Source organism: Carassius carassius, chromosome 17, assembly GCF_963082965.1.
Source record: "Carassius carassius chromosome 17, fCarCar2.1, whole genome shotgun sequence".
Taxonomy (NCBI): domain Eukaryota; kingdom Metazoa; phylum Chordata; class Actinopteri; order Cypriniformes; family Cyprinidae; genus Carassius; species Carassius carassius.
In genome coordinates, this window is record NC_081771.1 from 22,858,047 (window position 1) to 22,873,939 (window position 15,893).

A 15,893-nucleotide genomic window follows, 5' to 3' on the forward strand; every position below is an offset into this window, starting at 1 on the left:
CATACTGTAGTGGTTGATGCAGATGTGACGCTGAATGAAGCAAACCCTTTGCTGTTTGACATCAGCTGTCATGCTTACCAGGTACCACAAAAACATGATTTGTGAGCATTATCTGAGCATGTTATGACACCCTCATAATATGCACTGAGAAGGCATTTTTGTCCTGCAAAGTTTTTGAAGAAGCTCTTCTAAGTGGATAAATTTGTAGTGTTGGCATTGTACTGTTGACTGTGAAAGCGGGGGTAATTTTAAAACTATGGATGTACACTGTAAAAAATAATTTGTTGAGTCAACTAAAAATATTATGTTACCCTGCTGCCTAAAATTTTTTTGTTATCTTGACAAAAAAATTCTTGTTGAAACAACTTCAAATTAGAGTGGAATTAGTCCAGGTAACAAATTTCTTTAAGTTGACTTGACTATTATTTTCTAGTACAGTCAACTAAATCATGTTGTGTCAACAAAGATATATTTTTTTTTTTTTACTTCGATCAATAATCATAAACAAATGTTACCCCACTGCCTTAAATGTTTAAATAAAGATGACAAAACACTTTTTTATTTCATTTATTTAATAATAGAGACAACACTTTTTAATTCACATTTAAATTGAACAAGCAATTTGCTGTCAACACATCAACTGATAATTGATAAACAAAACAAAAAATGCAAAATACAAACACAAGCCTAAAGATCTGAACCGACACTTGAAAGTGTGATGTATAATAAATAACATTGGCATGGGATTGAGAAACAAATAGTTGCATTTCAATTCATCAGATCAAAACCACAGGGATTGTTTTTAATTTCATAACTCAATATGAAAATCTGAAGGTTGAACTCTGCATATTAACCCTGCACAAGTTCACATGCACTCCCCCCACCATAATGCAAGTCATGGTCAAAATGATAAACCAAGATATATGTATATAATATCACAATTAGTTACAAAAAATTAGTGTACTGTACTTCTGTATAATAAGATATAAATGGAATGAATGCACATGGAAGCACAAAGTGTCACGGCTTACGCTGCTGGAAGGAACACGGAGCAGAGGGATAAACGAAACAAGGATTTATTAAATCAAACATAGGCAAGGTAAGTAGCAAATAACAGGTCGCAAGTGGCAAGTGGCAAGTAACAGGTAACAAGTAGACAAGTAGACAAGTAACAAGTAGACGAGTAGACCCGACCAAACAGAACTAAGGACAAGGCTTTTATACAAGGGATAATAGGGAAAACACAGGTGGATGGAATGACTAAATTAACAGGGACATGGAACACATGCGGAAATGACTAGACACACCTGGGAACTAATCAAACCACATAGAGACAGAAACTGGGTCACAGGGGCAAAAACACACAAAATGAGTCCAGGTGTGTGACAGTACTCCCCCCTCCCGGTAGGTGCGTCCTCGCACCGTAGAAACAATAAAGGGAGGCCAGCAGACAGGGACCACAGAGGAAGGAGCCAGGGAGGAGATGACGGAGGGAGGAGCCAGGGAGGAGCCAGGAAGGATCTGAAGCAGGAGGCACCCAGCAGGACCCAGGCCACAGCCATAACGGCCCAAGGTGGAGCCGACGGTGGAAGGAGCCATGGAGGAGGAATGGTCACCGACTCCAGGGACTCGACCCACGGCAACAGAGCAAGTGGAGGAGGAGCCCGAGGCGGAGACGGAGAGCCGAAGAGCCAGGGTGACGGGGAGGAGCCAGAGGTCCTAGGCGGAACTGATGGCTCTGGTGACTGACGCGGCGATGTGGATCCGGAAGGCCGCGGTGAGGCCAGAGTGACCGAGGACTGAGGTGTAGCCGAGGGGATGAAGGAGCCTGACGGAGCCGGAGGGACGGAGGGATGAGGCGAAGCCGGAGGAGTGGAGTCCCGAGGCATAGGATGGACGACGCCAGACCAAGGCGGAGCCGGAGGGACGAGGGAGCCAGGCAGAGCCTGCGGACTGCCGGGCCACGGCGGAGAGGAAGGAGCTAGGAGCCATGGTGGAGCCGACGGGTCAACGGGCCGAGGTGGAGTCCAGGCCTCAGAGGCTGGAGGCGGAGGTGAGGGAGACGCCGACCAAGGCGTCGCTGGAGGATGGCGGTCCCGCTGAGCTCGCACCACAATGATGGTAGGCTGAGGGCGAGCAGAGGGGCAGCCAGACGACAGCGGAGGAGGAGGCAGGAGTAGGTGGGAGGGTGGGAATTTTGGAGGAGCAGGCATTGGAGTAAGCTTTGGGGCTGGAGCCCTTCCTGGGCTTAACGGAGGATCAGGAGCCCGTCCTGGGCTTAACGGAGGATCAGGAGCCCGTCCTGGGCTTAACGGAGGATCAGGAGCCCGTCCTGGGCTTAACGGGGGTTCAGGAGCCCGTCCTCTGCTTACAGGAGGATCAGGAGCCCGTCCTGGGCTTAACGGAAGATCAGGAGCCCTTCCTGGGCTTAACAGAGGATCAGGAGCCCGTCCTGGGCTTACAGGAGGATCTGGCATAGGTGAATTGGAAACCCCCTCATTTTGACCCATTTGGCGCTCCACATTTTGCTCCCTCGTGGTAGGCAGTGTCGCCGGCTCTCGCACCTGGTCTGACGGGTTGCTCTCTGGCTCTCCGTCATCGGTGGGCTCGGGCTTATGCCTCGTACCGTGGGGAGATTGTAGGCTGGGCTCTGGGTCCAGAGTGGACCTGGCGAGATCCTCCATTGGGCCGACCGTGAGAGGTGACCCATTTCTCACCAGATTCCACTCTATGAATGCGGCGAAATCCTACCGAGGACCATCTTCGGGCGACAACGCTCTGCACCTGGAGTTCAGGCTGGCGTGATAAAAGGTGCAGAGCGCGTGGTCCGGGTAGCTGGTGGCATTAGCTAGTACGAGAAACCGTCTAGTATGGTCCTCGAGAGAAAGTCCCTCCTGCTCCAGCAGGAGGAGGAGGTATTCGGGGCGATAGAGGGGATCCATGACACACTACGGAAAGAAAAAGACTGTGAAAAAACGGAAAACAAAACGGAGAGAAAACACGCAGTTTTTAACTTTTTAGGTCGGGTCTTCTGTCACGGCTTACGCTGCTGGAAGGAACACGGAGCCGAGGGATAAACGAAACAAGGATTTATTAAATCAAACATAGGCAAGGTAAGTAGCAAATAACAGGTGGCAAGTGGCAAGTAACAGGTAACAAGTTGACAAGTAACAAGTAGACGAGTAGACCCGACCAAACAGAACTGAAAGGACAAGGCTTTTATACAAGGGATAATAGGGAAAACACAGGTGGATGGAATGACTAAATTAACAGGGACATGGAACACATGCGGAAATGACTAGACACACCTGGGAACTAATCAAACCACATAGAGACAGAAACTGGGTCACAGGGGCAAAAACACACAAAATGAGTCCAGGTGTGTGACACAAAGATCTAAAGTCAGATTCTAAATTTCATAGCACAACATGACCAGACAGAGGTGAATGAGAGGTGAAACAACATTTGTTTACATGAGAACATGCATATTCCAAGTCATGACATGATAAACTTTAATGTACATTCTAAAATGTAGTGAAAGGAACAAAGGACCTAAAGTTCCCTTTAAAAAAAAACACTACTTTTTATGAAAGAGTGCTGTGGAGCCGATGGACACATCATGAACACTGAAAAGTGAAAGTGACATGACATACATTTGTGCTCTTCATTTAACCCATCCAAAGTGCACACACACAGCAGTGAACACACACTGTGAATACACACCCAGAGCAGTGGGCAGCCATTTATGCTGCAGCGCCCGGGGAGAAGTTGTGCCTTGCTCAAGGACACCTTATTTGTGGTGTTGAGGGTGGAGAGAGCGCTGGACATTCACTTCCCCACACCTACAGTTCCTGCCGCTGTAGCGAGCACATGGTGGGAGCAGCTGATCTTCACAAGTTTTTGCAGAGCCTCAATAGTGTATTTAATGCGCTGGAAGTAGTGGATGTTCACTGCATAAAGACCCATTAGGAGTTCAAATGCCTTGGGGACATGGGAGATGTCAGTGATGACAGGATGTCCAAATGAGACCAATGTTGGTTATTCCTTGGGAAGCACATCATATTGCTGTTCCTCAGTTGCAATCAGAATGCCCTTTTCAATTTCTTTCTCAACATCCTTAATGTCACTGGATGGCTGGGAAAAGAAAAAAATATATCATTACTTAATAAATTTATAACAAATGAACACACATACAGCTACCAATAAATGTGAATTGTAATTCACCTTCAAGTGGAAGATATTTTGAAACATTTAACCAAAAATGAAAGTCAAAAGTAAATGGTGCTCCTCAACGGTTTCGTTTAGAAACATTCAAAATAACTTCCTGTATTAAACTGTTAAAAGCCTGTACAAATTTCTTTGTTCTGCTGAACACAAAGAGTTTAAACTCCCATGGGAAGATAAGTGCAAAATACACCCCCAGAACCAACTATGCTAAAAATGGGGGGAAATTATTTTCTTCACTGGTATTCTACATGATTTCTGAATGACATAAAATGTGACAAACCAATACAACATATTCAGGTTTTTTTTCTTAATCCAATTCTAAGTGTCTAATCTGTCACACCATTTATACAATGATCAAAAATATATTGGTGTAAATAGGTATTCCTTTTAAATAATAGTCTGTTGCACTGCATGTTCAGAGTAAAGCATGATTCTTAAAGGGTTGGTTAACCAATGTACGTTTTACTCACCCTCATGGCATCGTAGGTACGTATGACTTTCTTCTTTCAGACAAATCCAGTCGGATTATATAAAAAAATATTTGTGGCAATAGGTGGGTGTTTTATTCAACAATCCAAAAGTCCAAAAGTAGTCAAATAAGGTGCATCAATTCATAATAAAAAGTACCTCACATGGCTCTGAGAGGTGAATAGGGGCCTCCTGTAGCGAATCCATGTGTTTTTGTAAAAAAAATACATATTTAAAATGTTATTCAAAACATATTTAAACACTTTTCTCTCACTTTCGTGAGACCCATTCCGGGTGGATGAAAATAGGACATAGGGGTCATGCATGCACGGATGATTAGTGACGAACACGGAAGAGCGGAGGAGAGACAACAATATGCCAATCACGAAGTAGAATCACAAAATTAGGCTTGCACGTATGATAGTCAGTGGAAAAGAAAAAAAGTGTTTACAACTTTTTAAATATGGATATTTTTCTTAGAAAAAGCACATTGATTTGCTACAGGAAGCCTTTATTCACCCCCCAGAGCCATGTGAGACACGTTTTATTGATGGATGGGTGCATTTTATTTGACTATTTTTGGACTGCTGAGAAAAAAACACACCTGTCTACTGCCATTAAATAACTTGGAAGAGCCAGGACAATTTTTAATTCAACTCAGATCAGATTCGTCTGAAAGAAGAAATTAGTTTATTTCTGTTAGTCCCAGTCCCAGATAGTCTAACACAGTACACAACCCCACAATGTGTTACAACCCCAGATCACCCAGATTTCTTCTTCTTCTTCTATTACCTGGACCACATCACTGCAGACTGATGGTGCTCAGATTGGTCATCCACAAGCGTAATCCCAGCAGTCATGTCCTTGATGAATTCCTGCGCAGAGCCTGTGTGCTTTAATAAAAACAAAGGGATGCATTAAACAGGGCCTTACAATCGTAAAGCATATAGACTCCAATAAATGTGCATTTATAAATAAATAAATTTACTTACAACTTTGTCCAAGTTCTACAATGTAAATGCCATTTCCATTATGTCTGCATAGCATTTTGATGGATAACTGCAAAAGGACTCGCTGCGGTCCATCCACAGGATTATTGAACTCTGCGCTCAATCTTCAGTACTTTCAAAATATCATAAACATGAAAAATACAAAAACATGTTAAAACACTGTAAAATAATAAACATACATATATAAATAAATCTTTACAGAGAAAGTCAAATGTATTGACAAGTTTGTTTTAAATGCCAAAGACAAACTATACCATCCAGACGATGCTTTTAAATGACACAACACAGAATTATAACACAATAAAAGGAAATTTAACATATTTGTGTCGATTGTTATTGTATCTCTATTTATACAAGATATATGCTATTATTACTTTTATTCTAAAATATATAGATTTGAACTTATGCAATTTACTTATGACCGTATATTCACCATAGACTGTATAAAAACAGATATTCACGCAGCATTACACTTGGTTCTAGGTTCTAGTGAGGCACTTGCATGACTAACGTTACTTCAGAAAACTGAAAGAAGAGTTTGTAATGCTACCTTCAGAACTTCATCTAAACCGTAGACTGTAAAAAAATCATCAGAACTAAGCTTATGTCAGCGATATCAAATGTAACGTTAAGTTACGCGCTCCAGAAGAACTCTGAGGGAGGTGCTCATCTATGGTGCTCATTCGTTTCCCTTATAACAACGCTTCGCGCCCTTCTTGCCACTTCCCGCTGAAACGGGTGTTGCCCAACCTATAAAAGGAGCTCGAAAAGGCTGACTCACCTGATTTATTTCATCGCCGAAGCGAACCAGAGTGAATCGTGCGCACGGCAGAGAACGCAGTACTCGTTCGCTCTTCTAGAGAGAACCAAGGTTACGTTTAGTAACCGAGTACGTTCTCTTACGAGAGCTCTCTCGTACTGCGTCTTAGCTAAGACGCTACGGGAACCCAATGTAAAACGCCGTGCGCGCAGGGATCACACACCAATAAACCTGAAGCAACGCCCAGGATTTACAGTGCACAGTCACCTGAGGGACTCACAGAGAGTCCAGGACAGAAAAGGGAAAAAGCCCTCCGTCCTATATCTAGCAGCATCCGTAGATGCGGCAATATGACATCACACAGCTGAGGCAAGGCCTGACCAATGTGGCAATGCGGGTCTTACGCAATACTGCCCATATAACAGTCGGCAGCGCATATCGCTCGTGAACTCAGAATTCCCCTCAGGGCCCTGATTCGACTATACCGACAACAGCCTTGCTTGCAAGGCGGGGACCTCCAGGTTATAGAATCTGATAAATGTAGACGGCGAGGCCCAACCTGCCGTCATACATATATCCTGCAAGGAGATCCCAGTAGACCACGCCCACGACGAGGCGACGCCTCTTGTGGAGTGTGCTCTGACGCCCAACGGGCACTGAAGGCCCCTGGAAGCGTAAGCTAACGCTATGGCGTCAACTAACCATCTGGATAGAGTCTGTCTCGAAACAGCCATTCCCTTGGAACGTCCACCGAACGAGACAAACAGCTGCTCCGTCTGCCGAAAGGCAGCAGAGCGAGACACATAAGCTCTTAAAACCCTGACAGGGCAAAGAAGACTCGAGTCTCCATCCTCCCCTGACACCGGCAGGGCAGACAAGGCAATAACCTGAGCCCGAAACGGTGTGTTGAGGGATTTCGGCACATAACCGTGCCTAGGTTTGAGTATGACCCTTGAGTAATTGGGCCCAAACTCCAAGCACGACTGGCTCACCGAGAGCGTGTGCAAATCACCCACACGCTTCACAGAAGCGAGAGCCAACAAGAATACTGTCTTGAACGACAGATGCTGAAGGCTAACCGATTGGATAGGCTCAAAAGGGGGACCCTTCAAGGCCTCCAAAACCGCCGCGAGGTCCCACATAGGGACTGACGGAGGTCTGGGAGGATTCAGCCTCCTAGCTCCTCTGAGGAACCGGATGACTAGATCGTTCCTTCCTATTGACTGACCGGACGCCATTTCAGAAAATGCCGCGATGGCCGCCACATAAACTTTGAGCATGGATGGGGTTCTGCCCTTATCCAACAGCTCCTGTAGGAAGGAGAGGACCTCCGTCACCTCACAACTAAGGGGTGAATAACCTCGAGCTGTGCACCAGCTGGAGAACACCGACCACTTCGAGGCATACAGACGTCGTGTCGACGGAGCTCTAGCCTGAGTGATGGTATTTAGCACTCCCACTGCGAGATCAGCGGGTAACCGTTGAGCGCCCACACATGGAGGGACCACAACTCCGGTTGAGGGTGCCAAATCAAGCCCCTGGCCTGCGAGAGGAGGTCCCTCCTCAACGGTACCGGCCACGGGGCGACATCTGCTAACTGCATCAAATCTGGGAACCATGGTTGGTTCTTCCAAAGAGGTGCTACAAGCAGTATTGAACATCTCGTTTCTCTCACCCGTTCTATCACCTGCGGAAGGAGGGAGACGGGAGGGAACGCATAAAGCGGGCAGCACGGCCATCACCGTGACAGCGCGCTTTCGTTCTTGGAAAAGAACGCGGGGCAGTGAGCGTTTTCGTGGGACGCAAAGAGGTCCACCTCCGCCATGCCAAATCTCTCCCACAACAGCCGGACTGTTTGCGGGTGTAGAGACCATTCGCCCGTAGGAACATTGCCTCTGGACAGCCTGTCTGGACCCAGATTCTGCAGTCCAGGCACATGCACTGCTCTCAGCGAGCGCACATTGCGCTGAGCCCAAACCAGGAGGCGTTCCGTCAGCCTGCACAGGTTTCGGGACCCGAGACCGACCTGGCGATTTATGTAGGACACCACGGACATGTTGTCCGCACGGACTACGACGTGGTGATCCTTGATATGGGGACAAAAGTGCGTCAGCGCGTTCTCCATTGCCACCATTTGCAGGCAGTTGATATGATGGAGCTTTTCCCGTTCTGACCATAGGCCAAAGGTCTGCCTTCGAGCAGCGCTCCCCATCCCGAAGTGGAGGCGTCCGTCGACACCATTTTCACACTCGGGGAAGTCCCCAGGCTTACACCTGATCGGTACCAGCCGTTCGCTGTCCAAGGTGCTAGAGCCGCAACACAGCTCTGATCGACCTTGAAATGCAGCCGGCCAGACGCCCACGCTCTGCGCGGCACCCGAGCCTTCAGCCAGAACTGCAGGGGGCACATGCGGAGCAGGCCCAGCCGCAGAACCGGAGATGCTGAGGCCATGAGACCCAGCATCTTTTGACAGTGTTTGAGCGACACGGTCGCGCCGCAGCGGAAAGAACTCGCTGTGCGCTGAATGCCCATTGCGCGCTGTGGTGACAGACGCGCCGTCATGGAACACGAGTTCAGAACTATACCCAGAAACAGGATCGTCTGACTGGGGTTCAGTGAACTCTTCGCCCAATTGACACTGAGGACGAGCTTCTCGAGGTGATCGAGTAAAACGGCCCTGTGGTCCATGAGCTCCGCTCGTGATCGGGCCAGAACCAGCCAGTCGTCCAAATAATTCAGCACTCGTATGCCTCTGAGTCTGAGAGGAGCGAGCGCTGCATCCATGCACCTCGTAAACATACGAGGAGCCACGGAGGACTGTAAACTGGTATGCCTGGCCCTCGAAGGCGAATCTCAAATATCGCCTGTGGTTTGACGCTATCTGTATTTGAAAATACGCGCCCCTCAGATCTATTGACATGAACCAGTCCCCTCTGCGAATCTGCGCGAGGAGTTTCCTGGTCGTAAGCATTTTGAAACTGCGTTTCATCAATGCCTTGTTCAGCTGTCTTAGATCCAGTATGGGCCTGAGACCCCCGTCTCTCTTGGGCACCAGAAAGTATCTGCTGTACAGCCCCCCCCCTCGCTTTGAGCTTGAGACACAGGCTCTACAGCCCCTTTGCTCAACAGTTTTGATATTTCGGCCCGAAGTATGTGTGCTACTTCTGTTTTGACCGTAGTTTCGACGCGCGCTGAAAAGAGCGGAGGGCGTCGAAAAAAACTGTAGCGAGTAGCCTCTCTTTATAATGCCTAGCACCCAATCCGAAACCCCTGGAAGCGCTGACCATGCATCTGCATGAATGGCTAAGGGCTGGATGCGAAGCGCGCTCTGTTGACCGGTCAACGGCGGCGCTCGGGTGTGCTGCGCATTTGAGGCGGGGAGCGCGCTGATCACAGCGGGCAGATCGCTCCTCCTTCACCCCGTCCCGGCGCTTAACCGACTGGGGGAAGGCTGAGCAGGTCCCGTGGGACTCGATATGTCTGCGAGTAACTGTGGGCTGCATATGTGCACATTTACCACTTTCAACTCGCTGTCTGCCTGTGCAGAGCGTACGTGCACGGGCCTCGTTTTTACAGAAGCCACACACCGTATGTGACATAGTGTATGTGGGCACTGGGGAGTGAACACGTTTACTATGCGGCGCGCTCGACCGATCTGTGTCGATCTTATGTGCGCCAGCCCTGTGTGCAGGGCTGTGCTTACATGTGGAGATGGGCACTGAGGAGTGGGCATCGTCACTGCATTTATAGCACCATCGGCCGTGGCCGGACGAGCGTGCACGGGTTTTGTTTTTTACAGAAACCACATGACGCGTGTGACATAGTAATTGTGGGCACTGAGGGGTGGGCACGCTTACTATGCAGAGTGCGCGATCGCTTTTATGGGCGCAGGCCCTGTGTGCAGGGCTGTGCTTACATGTGGAGATGGGCACTGAGCAGTGGGCATCGTCACTACATTTATAGCACCATCGGCCGTGGCCGGGACACCAGAAATTACACCTTTTTCAGGAAATATCTGGGTAGCCTTGATAACGGTTTTCGTGTGCAGGCAAGCGGGCAACCGTACAGGCTTGCACATTGCAAAAAACGCTGAAACAGTCACAATCTCTGGAACTGAAACAGCGGCGCGCTTAGGTGAGAGCCCGGCCACAGCGGAACTCGTACACCGGCACTTCGATGAAGCAGCCATCGTGTGTAGTGCCGACGCAGCGTCATGCAGCATGCGTAGATGGCTTTCCTAGGATGGCTTCGGGGCTCCCGGCCTCACCGTAATCCTCTGCCGCGGTCCTCGCGGCGCGGGGCGACGGCCGGTAGAGCGAGAACGGGGGTCTCGAGCTGCGTTGCTGAAGCTGTTGTGATAACGGCTTTTGTGTGCAGGCAAGCGGGCAACTGTGCAGGCTTGCGCATTGCAGAAAACGCTGAGACAGTCACAATTCCTGGAACTGAAACAGCGGAGCGCTTGGGTGAGAGCTCGGCCACAGCGGAACTCGTACACCTGCGCTTCGATGAAGCAGCCATCGTTAGTAGTGCCGACGCAGCGTCACACAGCAGGCTTTAGATGGCAACACCGCTTTTGCCGCCGTCCAGCAGAGGGCGGACAAAGGTGCGTCGCTATCGCCTGTTCCACCGGCGGAAGTGAGTGGTAGTTTCTGTTTTTAGCATCATCAGTGTGGAGAATGCTAGTGAGACAGACGAACGAGTTCACGCTGAATATGGAGCGTTCCAAGCTTTCGCCACCTCTTCGTGAAGCTCAGGAAGAAATGAGGCAGGCTTTGAGAAGTACGCCCATCCGAAAGGGAAATACCATCCAGCCGGGAATGGCCCCGGCTCCTTCTCGATGTCAGCTCGTCTGCTGGGCTTCTGAGCAGAAGGCGCGAGATCCTCGGAGCTCGCCCAGCCCTCACTCCCCGAAGCTAGCAGAGAGCGCGTGTCCTCTTCCCCCGACGCGGCCCTGAGATCGACTTCCTCGGACGACGCGCCGGCAAACAGCGGGCGCTGCCCACCAGGAAGCGATGCAGGGGGGGCCGGTGAAGCAGGGCGAACCGGCTAGCTCGGTTGAGCTGAAGACGGTTCCAGAATCCGCTGGAAGCGATGCTTTTACGGCGCCTCAGCGCAGCGGAGAATGCAGGCTCAGAGAAAAAGGCCAGGCGAGTCCTCAGAGTCACCATGGCAACAGCTCGCAGTGGGGGCATCCGCCGTCAGCGAGCGCGAGCGCTGCATGATCTTCACCCAGGCAGGAGACACAGATGACGTACCAGTCTCCCTCGCTGAGTGGGGCTCTGACGAGCCGCGGGAAGGCATCTTAAAAAAGACGCGAGCTCTTTTACGAGTGTGTGTCGCAGGGCGAACACACACACACACACATAAAGAACAGCTTGGATATAACAGAATTGAAAGGATATAGGCGCCGGATAGCGCAGCAGGAACGGCAGTGGAAGGCGGCGATGCCAGCAGCTTCAGAATGGCTCGTCCTGCTGATGTGCTTTCTCAGACGGCGCTTGCTTCCTCCGTGATCCAGCGATGCGTGAGCTTCGCTGACGAGATGAAAAATCAGGTGAGTCAGCCTTTTCGAGCTCCTTTTATAGGTTGGGCCACACCCGTTTCGGCGGGAAGTGGCAAGAAGGGCGCGAAGCGCCCTTATTGGTCTGATGTTGCATCAGCCCGCGCTCGATAGGCTGTGCAGTTGCCGCAGAACAAGCCAATGAGCGAACGAGCCGTCTCGCCTATGGCTGTGTACTGCTGCAAATGTGCTTTACAAAAATACAAAATTAAGGATAATTTTTTGCTTCAGTATTTCGTGAAAAGAGACTTTTCCCGTAGCGTCTTAGCTAAGAAGCAGTACGAGAGAGCTCTCGTAAGAGAACATACTTACTCTTCTAAAACAACAAATGGAATTTTACACATTAAGCCAAAAAATACGAATATTTTACTTACCAAAGTTGTATTCTAGTAAAATGTCCAAACTTTGAGGAGAAACTGACTAGTATGGCTGACGACCTTCTTCTGTCTTCAACAGCCTTCACGAGAATCTCCAGATTAAGTGATGTTGTGAACGTGATATTGCTATTGAATTGAGTCAACACATTTTTTTAAGTTATGAGGACAAATAACCTAGTTCATTCAACTTTTAAACTAGTTGAGACACTGAAAACTTAAAATTTTTAGTTGAATGAACAAATTCAGTAACTGCAAGTTGTGTCAACATAAAAAAGTCATTGAAACAACTAAACTGCTAAATAATTTTTTACAGTGTATGTTTAGTCATGTCACACATATTGTGTGATAAATATTTGTTTATACCAGAATGTCCCTGTTATGTGCTGTTTACTTTCAGTTATGCCATGTGTGAATACTTGAAAATGCTGTGGCATTTTAAAAAGACAATTGTAGATGTGTGACTGATAAGGAAGACGTCCAAAATGTGCAGTGGTGGGGGTGCCTAGAACAGAGAAAAGCAGAAAAGCACTGCTCTAGTGCAGTAAATCCAAGCAGCTAATGCAGATGATCCAAAATGTGTGTTTCTCCCTGTTACTAACTTTAGTTTCCAGTCACTTCTCTACAATATAAAAAGCCCACAGCAATAATTAAAGAGGGGAAATAACGATGTAGTAGTTTTAAATGCATGTGTGTTCTGTCAGGAAGGTTTGCAGATATCATTGATACTCAACTCAGATGTTTATTTCTGTAGTATTCCTATGCAGACCCAGTTATGGAGCATAATCGCATGGTGTATGTGAAGAGAAAAGACACTTTTCATATTGACAGCACTGACCTTTATGGTGAGTATATTACTCCAGTTATGGAGTATATTCTTTTGATGCTCATGATGAGCTGTGTTTGTGCAAAATATACACAAATGTGTATGTGTAATTAAAAGTCTAAAATTTATTTTGCTTTAGCATAGTATAACACTGACCCCTTGTGATCAGGTTATCTATTCTTTAATTTCTTAATTCTGTTATTGCCATTCTGGCCCTTCGGCAACTAACACACACATACAGTCTAAGAGAGTGGAACCTGTCTGTGTATCAGTGTGTTTGACTTACAATACATAATGCTGTACCATTGGGTACCTTTCAATGACAAGTCCACATTACCTTTTCAATGTAAGTCACCTTGGATAAAATCCTTTTCCAAATATGTAAGTGTAAATGTAAATCTGTACCACCATGAAGATTGGTTTTTCGTCCATAGGTGGAGCCTTTGTCAGGGTTGGTGGAAGGAGGCATTACTTTAACTGTTTCTGGGTCTAACTTGGGACAGAAAGCTCAGGATATCCTTCAGTCTGTGACTGTTGCGGGTGTGCCCTGCACTGTTATACCACATCTATATGAAATATCCTCCAGGTAAACATATTTTAAAAGTATTTTAAATACTGTCATTGACTAGATGACTGCAGGTTTTGATGCGAGGGCCTCAACTTGTCCCTAAAGCCCACTGCTTCAGGAGTATAGTATAGAACCACAGTTCATGCACCTGAAGAACATTGTTCTTTACAATATACAATATTTGCAGTTCACTTATTACACTGATTACATCATGTAAAGAAATACTTGAAATACTTTGTTTCTGTGTGTCTCACACATTTGTTTATGCTTACTCTGCCTCTTTTAGAATTATATTTACAACTTCTGCAAGTGAAGAAGTGAAAGTGTCTGGGGCTTTGGCCTGTCAAGTCAGAGATTCAACTACCAGGTAAACTTGTATCAACTAGCAATATTATTATCATGTCTTTCCAAAAAATGTATTGGCCCACCTTCCATTGCACACAGAAGGGGAAATATCTGGCTACTAAACCCAAATATATCATAAAAGTGTTCCCTATAGTTTGTCTGAAGTCATATGATAGCTTTGTGTGAGAAATCAATAATAATGACCATCATTATGGCTTCAGAAGACTTTGAATATAGTGCATGAATTGTATGGACTACCTTTATCCAATTTATATAATATTTGTATTGAACACTCATTACTAGGGTTGGGAATCATTAGAAACTTTCCGGTTCCGGTTCTGTTTCCAGTTCCATTAAAATCATCAACTATTAACAAAATTGTGGTAAGGAAAAATGGACAATACTCAACTACTCAATGCTCAATATTGGTTATTTCTTACTGTCAACTTAATGTCAAAATTCAACATATATTACAGTAAACAAATTTCTAGGATCCGATTCCTGTTCCATTTAAATGAACTGTTATTATGTTCTTTACTATTTTACCTTCATTGAATGTAGTATTGCTGGAAGGTAGTAAGCAATGTTGAGTAATGCTAGTCCATCGATCAGCATGTGCTTTAAAGTTGATGTTTTTTACACTATCAATAACATTTTGCTTTTCAAGCAGGAATAAGCTGGTTGGCCAAATAGTCCATTGAGGGCTAAGACACTTGTTCATTTCCCTAAATTAATTAAATATAAACTGTTATACTTAGAACCATGTATACACACTCTACATAAAGCCCCTGTTTTACAAATAATAATGCAGTCAGGATGGTGTGATGCAATGAGTGGTTTTCACATTTTTAAACATTTAAAATCACATTATCACTCTTGAAATGACCTGTACACTAAGTAATCTAAACCTCATACTTGCATAACAATAGCAGTCTATTCATTTAGTGGTCTGTTGTCAGTATGTACAGTATATTAATGACAATATGGGAGAAATATAATGTTATTTAGTGGCGGCAGGTGCTGTGCACTGCCGGCACATGTACAGTCAGACAAAACGATGTGCACAGTCATCAAAGGCGTGTGCGCATACAGTTGTGGGGCAGTTAAAGACACGATGCTGTGCGTCGAGTCTGAAGAGTGCGTGTTATTGGAAACAATGTGCTCATTAATTAAAGAGGCAGGGCAGCGTTTCTGTTATTCGGGAAACACCAAATCATCAGAACACTGGCTCAATGCTGCTCACAGCGCTTGGTCACTGGTCGCACCAAAACCATTTTCGGAACCGAAACTTAGAAATTGCTGGTTCTGAATAAGAAACGAGTCTCGGTTCCCAAACCTACTCATTCCCTAGAGGTGCATCTCAATAAATTAGAAAGTCGTGGAAAAGTTCATTTATTTCATTAAAATTGTGAAACTCATGTATTAAATAAATTAAATGCACACAGACTGAAGTAGTTTAAGTCTTTGGTTATTTTAATTGTGATTTAGGGGTCGCTGTTGGATAGTGTTTTCTCTACTTCCTGTTGGACTTCTGTAGCTAATCGTAGCTCCTTGTAGCTGTTTTTATTTTTTCTCTAGAATCTTTATCTTGCTATCACTCTCTGTTTTTTAAAGTGATAAAATATAACTTAATTCACACCATATTTCCGTGAGTGCAGTACACCTGCAAAGCGTTAGCACTCGTTAGCTTGTCATTAGCATTTTCATTCGAACCTATCGCTGTTTTCTTTTCTCCTCTCCTCTCTCTCGCTCCAG

At 46.3% G+C, this 15,893-nt stretch overlaps 1 long non-coding RNA gene across 2 annotated transcripts; it reads right to left on the reverse strand.

The window, feature by feature from the left end:
- Window positions 1–563: 563 nt before the first annotated feature.
- LOC132161332 (uncharacterized) lies at window positions 564–12,649 on the reverse strand. Of its 2 annotated transcripts, XR_009438148.1 has the most exons (5): window positions 12,400–12,649; window positions 5,688–5,809; window positions 5,488–5,588; window positions 3,628–4,134; window positions 564–963 (listed from the first exon to the last, which is right to left on the reverse strand). It is a non-coding gene; the product is annotated as an uncharacterized LOC132161332 (long non-coding RNA). The 2 variants fall into 2 exon arrangements; XR_009438147.1 differs by lacking the exon at window positions 564–963 and having other exon boundaries at window positions 3,582–4,134.
- Window positions 12,650–15,893: the final 3,244 nt, after the last annotated feature.